Source organism: Rattus rattus, chromosome 7, assembly GCF_011064425.1.
Source record: "Rattus rattus isolate New Zealand chromosome 7, Rrattus_CSIRO_v1, whole genome shotgun sequence".
Taxonomy (NCBI): domain Eukaryota; kingdom Metazoa; phylum Chordata; class Mammalia; order Rodentia; family Muridae; genus Rattus; species Rattus rattus.
In genome coordinates this window covers 34,124,103-34,134,649 of record NC_046160.1, presented here as the reverse complement: position 1 = coordinate 34,134,649, position 10,547 = coordinate 34,124,103, and the positions used below count along the sequence as shown (strand labels likewise).

Sequence of the window (10,547 nt, the reverse complement as noted above, 5' to 3'; positions counted from 1 at the left end):
TTTAAGGTTGCTAACAAAATATATACAAGGTAGAATTAAATTTGAGAAAATGTAAGCAGAGGGAGAATGAATATAAGCAAGATAAGATAGCAGCCTGGCTGGTATATGAAATGCATTCTGCGAAGCACTACATATCAGGTAGGGATCAGCCATAGATTCGCATCTCAGCTTTTTAGTCACAGGTACAGAAAAGGAGACACAATAGACTCTGTAACTCTGGAAGACAAAATAAGGCATGAAAAAGACAATAACAACAACAAGCCATGCTATTACATTTAAGAAAACAAGGAGCAAATGTTTCCCACGATGCTCTTCCTCAGGAGGACCTCAAAGACAGTGATGAATGGTAGGGTTAATGCTCATTGGCCTCTATAGCCCAGTCAACAGATTTCTGTGTCCTCTGTCAGTAAGTCCTTTGTGTAACACAAGGCAGAGCACCAGACCATAAGAAAATAAAATAACATCTACACAGTCGATGGTTCTTAATTGCCAGGCTCTGATAATTGACTCCCCACATTCTCTCCTCTTATCCTCTCAAAAAATTTTTTGGGTACAGCGAACTTTATTGATGGCATTCAAGAGAGAAGGGAGGGCTCCCTTGGCCCCTCTTATTATTATGGGGTCTGGGATGGAATTGTGAGGGAGATGCTCAGTGTTGGGGGCTGATTGGGATGGGGACTCCTCAGCAACTGAGGGCCTCTCTCTTGCTCTCAGTATCCTTGCTGTGCTGGGGTGTGTGGTCCAGGGTTTCTTACTCCTTGTCGGCCATGTAGGCCATGAGGTCCACACCCTGTTGCTGTAGTCGTATTCATTGTCATACCAGGAAATGAGCTTTACAAAGTTGTCATTGAGAGCAATGCCAGCCCCAGCATCAAAGGTGGAAGAGTGGGAGCTGCTGTTGAAGTCACAGGAGACAACCTGGTCCTCAGAGTAGCCCAGGATGCCCTTTAGTGGGCCCTCAAATGCCTGCTTCACCACCTTCTTGATGTCATCATACTTGGCAGGTTTCTCCAGGAGTCTTGTCAGATCCACAATGGATACATTGGGGGTAGGAACACGGAAGGCCATGCCAGTGAGCTTCCTGTTCAGCTCTGGGATGACCTTGCTCACAGCCTTGGCAGCACCAGTGGATGCAGGGATGATGTTCTGGGCTGCCCCATAGCTATCACGCCAGTTTTCCAGAGGGGCCATCCACAGTCTTCTCAGTGGCAGTGATGGCATGGACGGTAGTCATGAGCCCTTCCGTGATGCCAAAATTGTCATGGATGACTTTGGCCAAGGGAGCTAAACGGTTGGTGGTGCAGGATGCATTGCTGACAATCTTGAGGGAGTTGTCATATTTCTCCTGGTTCACACTCATTACAAACATGGGGGCATCAGTTGAAGGGGCAGAGATGATGACCCTTTTGGCCCCACCCTTCAATGAGCCCCAGCCTTCTCCATGCTGGTGAAGATGCCAGTAGACTCCATGACATACTCAGCACCAGCATCACCCCATTTGATGTTAGCAGGATCTCAATCCTGGAAGATGGTGATGGGCTTCCCATTGATAACAAGCTTCCCATTCTCAGCCTTGACTGTGCCGTTGAGCTTGCCATGGGTAGAGTCATACTGGAACATGTAAACCATGTAGCTGAGGTCAATGAAGAGGTTGTTGATGGCAACAGTGTCCACTTTGCCAGATTCAGAGGAGAAGGCAGCCTGGTAACCAGGCGCCCAATACGGCCAAATCCTTCACCATCTTGTCTATGAGATGAGGCTGGCACTGCAGGAGAAGATGCAGCTGTCTCTGGAACAGGGAGGAGCAGAGAGCCTTATCCTCTCAAATTTAACTGAGTATTGAGTATCATGAGTATCCCTTGTACACATATCATGAGTATCCCTTGTACGCATAAATACAGGCATGGAGAATAATTCAAATTCAACAACTATCACAAGTCTGGTCCATGTATACCATGATTTACTGTTCTGTTCTATTACTTCACAGACCAGGAAGAAAAGGAGAGGAGAGAGAGAGAGAGAGAGAGAGAGAGAGAGAGAGAGAGAGAGGAGAGGAGAGGAGAAAAAGAAAGAGAGATTTTTTCTTTAAAGACCAGCATCACAATGATAAATGCAGTTTAATGAAAACAGGTCATGAGCAATCATTTGCCTTTTCCCGTTTTTCATAATATTCCAACCATTTGACTATGTTCACTTTAAATTACCCAACTTTAGGGCCCTACAACTGTTCAAGTCCATTTGTCTCACTTGATTTGAATTGACTCTAAGAGTTCCTGAGGCATGTCTTTTTCTCTATCTGATGGTGGGCACATGTGTTCTCAGCTACCTGGTCCTTATCATGGAATTCATACATTTCAACTGGAAAGGCTGTCACTCATCAAAGGATGTCTGTAGGATCACTGCAAACCATGAAAGTAAGCCTCTCTCCCTCACTGTCTCTCAGTTTCTCTCTCTCTCTCTCTCTCTCTCTCTCTCTCTCTCTGTGTGTGTGTGTGTGTGTGTGTGTTGTATGTACATGACTGTCCTAGTGTATATATATTCATATGAGGCCAGAGGAGAATCTCTCTTTGAACCAGAAGCTCACATGCCTGCAAAGCTAGCTGACCAGAAAATTCCACAGGTCTGCCTACCTCAAATCCCATGTTCTGGGATTATAGGCACATGAAGCCCTGACAAGACTTTTCTGTGCCACTGAGGAGTTGAAGTCAGATCACCATACTTGAAGAGCAAATGCTTTGACCCACTGAGAGCCATCCGACTAGCCCCATTTAAATTAGGGCTCTTGTTATAGAGTAGGACCCTCTCCCTCCCTTCAATGACTTAAGCCTAATCATACCACCTTAATCTATATTGTACCCAGTATATAGAGAAATAGCATGTCCCAAGAATTTTAAATAAACTTAACAAAATATTTACTAGATTTGGTCATGTTGGTTGGAATTAAATGTTTATGGAAAATATTAAAAAGAATATCTTTAATATTTGGGGACACTTTGCAAAACATGTCAAAATCAAGGACAAATATGAGAAGCACTTAATAAATTTTCTCTGGTAGGCTATTGTAAAATTCCAATATAACCTGAAATAAATTCAGAATATAGAGAGAGATGGCAGAAATGGAAATCACATCCCCAAAAGTAATATTTGATTTAAGTTTATTGGGATCTATCTATACAATGAAATAGCATACATCTACGCCAATTTTGTCCATCAAAAACAATTTTAACTTCAAAATAGTTTTGATTTAGACATTTGAAATGAGGAAGTTGGGCTACAAAATAATTTGTGTAACATAATGTCATTTCTTCAGCATTGCAAAATGTGTAAAATAGTCATAGAATATAATCTCTGACTATTGATGTTATTTGTAGGAGTAGAACATCACCAGTAACTTTAGATCTTTTTTCTTTTTAATTTTATATATCCTCAAAATGTTTGTAACGAGCTCGCACTGCTTCATGAAAAAAGTTCAAAGTGATGGAAATATGATAACATATATGAGAGAGTCCATTTTACATGTGTATTTCTATAAGTGAAAAGAGTCAAAATGTGACTTAGAGGGCTGATCAAGTTGGTCGAAGTAGTCTTTTACAGTTGTTAGTGACATTGACGGGACAGAGATAGCTTTGAATATCTATTTCAAACATGTGTCCATTTATAGATATTCCCCTTCTCTCTCCCTGGTGTGTGTGTGTGTGTGTGTGTGTGTGTGTCTGTGTGTGTGTGTCTGTGTGTGTCTATGTGTGTCTGTGTGTGTCTGTGTGTGTCTGTGTGTGTATGTCTGTGTGTGTGTGTCTGTGTGTATGTGTGTATGTATATGTGTGTGTGTCTGTATGTGTCTGTGTATGTCTATGTGTGTATGTCTGTGTGTGTGTCTGTGTGTGTATGTCTGTGTGTGTGTGTGTGTGTGTGTGTGTGTGTGTGTATGTGTGTCTGTGTGTGTGTGTCTGTGTGTATGTGTGTGTGTGTCTGTGTGTGTGTCTGTGTGTGTGTCTGTGTGTGTATGTCTGTGTGTGTCTGTGTGTGTGTGTCTGTGTGTGTGTCTGTGTGTGTGTCTGTGTGTGTGTGTGTGTGTGTGTGTGTGTGTGTGTGTGTGTGTGTGTGTGTGTGTGTGTGTGTGTGTGTGTGTGTGTGTGTGTGTGTGTGTGTGTGTGTGTGTGTTTCTGTGTGTCTGTGTATCTGTGTGTGTATGTATGTCTGTGTGTCTGTCTGTGTGTTGTATTTTCTATTTACAGATGTGTCTGGGGTACATGCTAATACATGCAGAGGCCAGATGAAGATGTCAAATGCCCTGTTCTATTACCTTCCACCTTGTTCCCTTGAGACAGGGTCTCTTACTGAAGCTGAATCCTCCTAAGTATTTAGCTAGAGTGACTGGCCAACAAGGTCAGTGATTGCCCAGCAATCATCCTGCCTCCAACTCCACCACCATTCAGACCAGGGCAGACACAGCTGGCGTCTATATGGTTGCTCAGGATCTGAATTCAAGTCCTTATGATTGTATAGCAAGTGCTTTGGCTGACTGATCCATCTCATTCTAAGCCCAGATGACAACCACCTACATCGGTGTAGGTCTATCCCTTAGGGAAGTCCTATCAAGATATACAAGAACAACAATGAAAAGTAACATAAAGCTTTATCACTAGATGGTTGCATGTTAAAAATTAAAGCCAGTACTAAAGAGAGATGCAGAAATGAACTGCATTTTTATGCTTGCAGGAAATTTCCTTTCCCCTAACTGTTCTCAATCTTTCATTTCAGAAGAACACACCTACTCCAACATAGGCAAAAGTGGTTTATTATAGCTTTTATGCACGCAGAAAGCATTTGGTAATCAAAGATATTTCTTCTCTCACATGAATAAATGCAGTTCGGACTTGTCTATCACTAAGAGGCCTCAAAGGAATGGAAGACATAAATGGGCATGATTTTAGTTCTAAACTGTTTTTAAAATATGTTCCAGCACATTTAATAGTCGAGGGAGCGAATGTCTGTCAGCACATCTCTTTCCTGAAAGCTGCTTATATGCCTTGCTGAATATGAAGATGAACCCCATCCTTTCATCTAAAACAGCATCTGATAAAGTAAATGTTCTCAGCTACCCCTTCGCTTTTCTCTAAGTCTGAGGGAATTTCATCTTTTCACACCGGTAATTAAAAAGGTTTGTCACTGGAAGCCACAAATGTGATTGTGTTCTACTTAGAGTCCCTTTCACAGGGTACCAGGCAGAAGCTCTTTTCTCTTCTCTAAGCAAGAGACATGAAGACAATGTGAGCTCCCATGGAAAATGTCTTATTCAGGACTTTATAAATGCCCAAAGTTTTTGCCCAAAGGGCACTGAGCAGGTGAGTCGCACTTCATGTTTTCTCCTAAATATTGAAAGATTTGCATGTCTCAATTCATGGGTGCAATTCTTTCCCACCGCAGTGGAACCTTTGCTCTCTGTACTGGAAGGCACTTCTGTAACGTGCTCCTCCCTGTGTCAATGGTCCCAGTCAGCAGTGTATTCTTCTCTTTCCACCTCCCCCAGCAAGTTTCCCACTCCATCTCTAGGACTACTTCCTGGAACGTCCAGAGGATTCTGCTCCTCCATGACTCATTCTTATCTAATGTCCCATGTTGGTCTCTACCAGAAAGCAGCATTCCTGAAAGCAAAGTCTGAATAGTAATTCTTCTCCATTCGAGGACTTGGCATAGGTCTCGTCTCAAAAAATAACTACTCAGTGAGAGCTGGTTATCCGGATCAGAAGAGTATGCTAGATGATCTGAGATAGGAGAAAAGAGAAATTAAGACAAAGAAGAGGATTAGATATGGTGGGAGGAAATCCACAGACCCACACTGGTGGACTCATCTGCACAAGCAGAAGGACCTGAATTCATATCCTCAACATCCATTTGGGTTACTCCCAAAAGGGGTGATGTAGCCATCTTAAAATTGAAAATTTGTATTTGTGGTCAAAGTTCTCTTTCACATCCCATATGTTCTTATTGGCAATAAAGAACGGACAGATAGGATGGTGACGTTAAAATCTGTATGTCACTGGAAGAAAGTATAGTGCTGGAAAAATCTATAGACTGCCACTGAGATGGTAAGATAGATTTGAAATTCTGAAAAGTCGTGTGTTAGCCTAAGTTTCATAATCATCATTAAACATCAGTATATATTTCAAATATCTTTCCTCGTCGTGTATTCAAACACTCTTGATGTTTCTCTAGGTTTATTCCATGGAGTAGGTAAGGAAAGAGAACAAAATGAAACAATCCCCTAGTCAAAAAAATTTGAAATGAGCTATTTAGAAAATTGCTCCTTTGCAGTACTATGTATGCCTTTAAAATACTGTTGTATATTTGAATACCTACCACTATAGAGTATTCCTCAATCCAGATGACTATTAAATTTTTTTGGTACTGTATCTCCTAGGAGAAGTGTTCTTTGAAACAATTTTAGACAACAAAGCTCTAAAAACTAGAGTTTCTAACACCTATTTCACTGGTGAAGAAAGATGGTCAAAGCAATAGGGTGCTGTTCCACTGGGACACAGATTTTTCCAAACAAGGCATTAGGCATTTATTCTTGCTGCTCAGTCATTTTAATATAGCTACACACGGTAATTAATTAAGTGCTTAAAATGTAGCACCAAACAGTAATCCTCCAGGTAAGGAACAAATACCAATTTTTATTGTAATATTAAAATATGAGTATTTTACTGAGAAGTTTATGTTGAATACATAAGCATGGTAATATTCTGCTATGTTGAGTTTATAGTAATATATAGTTAAATTAACTCCCCTCTTTATTTTTATCATCATTTTTAATTGGGTGCTAGAAAATTTTAAATTACAGATGCAACTTGCTTTGTATTTCTGTAGTCAGTGCCTTGCTGAGTTATTGATTCAGTTGACTATCTCAGAACACCTCAAATTTTTGCCAAGAGGTATCTAGGAGAAGCTAAAAACTAGCAGGTGATCTTCCTGAGATGGTTCGCCATGGACTGTAAATCTCTGATGAATTTGCTTCTTTAGGCAAGGCCAAGGAGATTTGATTTGAGGAAAGGTTCCTGCTATTAATATGCTTTTCCTGTTATTATTAAATATATAACAATCACTAGATATTGACCTATCCTTTTGAGCAGATTTCTGCAGACCTATGAAAATGTACTATCTTGTACCGATGCTAAGTTGACAAATAGGTCATGATTCTATAGAATTCCTGACTTGATTCAAATAATTTTAGGGAGAAAGTTTTTAGAGATGTTCTTAGTAGCTAGTAAGATATAATAGTTAGAATCAAGAATAGAATTGCCCAGTCCTTGTAATAGGTAATACAGGCTGCATAATAAGAAATGTAGTGAGCTTTCATAATCACACTAAAAAGAGAAATAGATTTGAGACAATTTTGTGGTCAAACAAGAACAATTAGGTTAAAGGAGAAAGTCACAGGTATGCACAATGATAGGGCAAGGGCACATAAAAACTGTTGCTTTGAACTTATTAAGTATATTATAATCAAACACTGCTTTGAACGTAATATCAACATCCTTCTGTAATTCCCATTTTATGTAACATTTTATCTCTGAGGTAATTTTCTAAAGAACCTTTTTTGTCTACGATGGTATAAAAAGACCAGAAAAAAGAAATAAAGTTGTTGGTTGAATGGTTTGGTTTGGGGAGCTCTGCCCCATCCATTCATCCATCCATTCATCCATCCATCCATCCATCCATCCATCCATCCATCCATCCAAATGTGTATGTTTGTCTATATGTACTTATGTATATGTCTATATGTATATATATGTATATGAATATATATGTAAGCATGTATGAATACTTGTGGAGTTGATTGTGACAGATAGTCAGGCCAGGCCAGAATGTGGATATATGGATGTTTGAATGTATATGTGTCAGTGCATATTTCCCTGTATGAAGCATCTTAATTCTTTTCTTTTCCTATCTCTGTGGTTCATAAAGAGTTAACCAGCTTAGCCAGAGAGGCTTCTGCCTGAGAAGCCCGTGAACCATAAATACTTTTACTTAATCCCCCACCTCCAACCCCATGCTGTTTTCTATGAGGTGCTAAACTCCAGAGACTTGCAGTTTCTGGCCTCAGAGGAATTCAGAGGCAGGTGAGCTGCCGCTGCAAAGTAACTTAGACTTAAGACAGCTAAATGTTTTATTATAGAAAAGGCAACTCTAAATAGCTCACCAGATAGAGTCTTACTCCCCCACCCACACCCACACACATACACCCATAATGCTCTTCCCCCTCGGCTATCTTCAAGAGAGAACCTGCAAGAAGAACTAACAGGGCTGGACCCCGGCAGACTTTGTTCATCAAAACTCCAAACACTTAGAAAAATAGTGTTAATATCACCATCAGCATATATATCATCATTGTGTGTGTGTGCTTATGTATATGCATATGTGTCTGTTCGTGTGTATGCTTTGGATGTATGTGTGTCTATGAGTGTGTGTCTGTGTGTGTGTGTGTGTGTGTCTGTGTGTGTGTGTGTGTGTTTATGTGTTCTCCTTTCAGGTGCTCTCTTGAAGGGAGCTGAGGGGAAAGAGCATTGGTGGGGGTAAGACTAGGTCTTGTGAAATGTTTAGAGTTGCCTTTTCTATAGTAAAATGTTTGCCTGTCTTAGGTCTAAGTTACTTTGCAGTGGTAGCTCCCGTGTGTGTGTGTGTGTGTGTGTGTTTATGTGTGTGTTTGTGTGTGTAGTATATGTGTGTGTGTTTATGTGTTGTTTGTATGTCTGTACAATATATATGTGTGTGTGTATGTACATATGAATATGTGTGTATGTGTGTATGTATATGTGTATATGTGTGTGTACATGAACTCATGTTTGTGTGTGTGTGTGTGTGTGTGTCTAGGCATGTGCCACAGTGCATGTCAGAGGATAACTTTGAAGAGTTGTTTCTTTCCTTCCACTTTATTTATACAGGGTCTCTCTTGTTCCCCTTGGGAGCCTGTGTACTTACAGAGTAAACGCTTCTAATTTACTAGTCCCTAGCTCTAAACTTTTAAGATAAAATGTTCAAGAAATTACATTTTGGAGGACCTGAGGTGTACATGTTAACAGCTGGGCTGAATGATATTACACACAACACTCTAATTTGAGGAAAAGGGAGAAAGCAGTTACTAAGGACAAAATCTCAAAATGCTCCTAAGAGTGAATGACAAAATAACAGATAAATACCTTAGACAGAAAAATGTGTTTAACCCTTGGTATCACAGATTTCAGTCCTTAGCTTCTTGGCTCTGCTGCCTTTGAGTCTGTGGCAAGGAAAATATTGCAACAGGATCACAGAAAACAGAAACCTACTAGTCCTACTGCAGCAGACAAGAAGCCCGGTGAGAGAAGAAACACTTGGAGTCTCAATATCCCTTCAGGGAAATGACCCCAGTAGCCAAACTTGCCCCATTTTGACTTTACCTCTTGAATTCCATTACAGCCCAGTTCCCATGTGCTGGGACAAAAAACCTTTAATTTAACAAAGTCCTTAGGGAAATGTATCCAAGTCATAGCAACTAGATCAAGCTTCATTTCCTTTGTTCCACATGTCACTTTTAAAAATAATTATTTACACTTATTTTATGTGTGTGAGTGTCTTGCCTGCTTGGCTCTTTCTGTGAAGCATGTGTATCTTCCCCCTACAGGCCTGACAAATATGTTATATTCTCTAGAACTGGAGTTTAAGGTGTTTGTGAGCCACTATGTCTGTACTAAAAATAGAACCTGGATCCCCTGGAAGAGCAGCCAATGCTCATAACCAGAACATACACACCGCTCCCCATTTTACTTTTATAAATAGGTATCCTCATTCAGGAGTTTCTGAAAAAGATTTTTTTCAACTTCAGAGCCACCAGAAAAAGTAAATGATTCAAAGAAGGGGGATTAGAAGTGTTCCTTGTCGCTCGCTTGTACCCCAAACTTTCAATCTCCCACCTCGCCCCTTGAGCCTCCTTCTAAGCTGCCCAGGACGGCAGTCAGCAAAAGATTTCATGTAAGAAAACAATGTCGGCAGGACAGTGAGAGGGTATTTTAGATGCTGGACCTGCCTCTACTTCCGTGGAAGAGTCCTCCTGACCTTCTACTCTGAAAGAAAGACGGAAGGAAGCTAACGTCAGTTCAGATGACTCTGGAAGAGAAAATGCCCAGACAAGGAAATCGTTTTACATATTTGCATACCATATAGTCATGGGCAAAATACTCTGAATTCCTGATATCGTGTTACCAATATCGGAATAAGGAAATGTGAGAGTGTCATAGGAAGTTTGGCTCCTAGGTTTCTGTTTTCTGTGATACTGTTGCAGTGTGTTCCTGGCCACAGACTCAAAGGCAACAGAGCCAAGAAGCTAGAGACTGACACCCTGAATCTGACTTCCGCAGGGATTTGTTTAGAATATGAATGAGAAAAATCTTATGAATTTATGAGACCATCAAAGGGAGGCTCAAAACAAGCCTTTTGATGAATACTAATAACAGGAAAACAACATTAGTTGTCACTTGCTAATAAAGGAAGGGCGTATGGGTACATAGGTC

The 10,547-nt window shown here is 40.5% G+C and overlaps 1 pseudogene; it reads right to left on the bottom strand.

Annotated features, from left to right (window-relative positions):
* Positions 1 to 795: 795 nt before the first annotated feature.
* On the bottom strand, positions 796 to 1,405 carry LOC116905939 (annotated as a pseudogene).
* Positions 1,406 to 10,547: the final 9,142 nt, after the last annotated feature.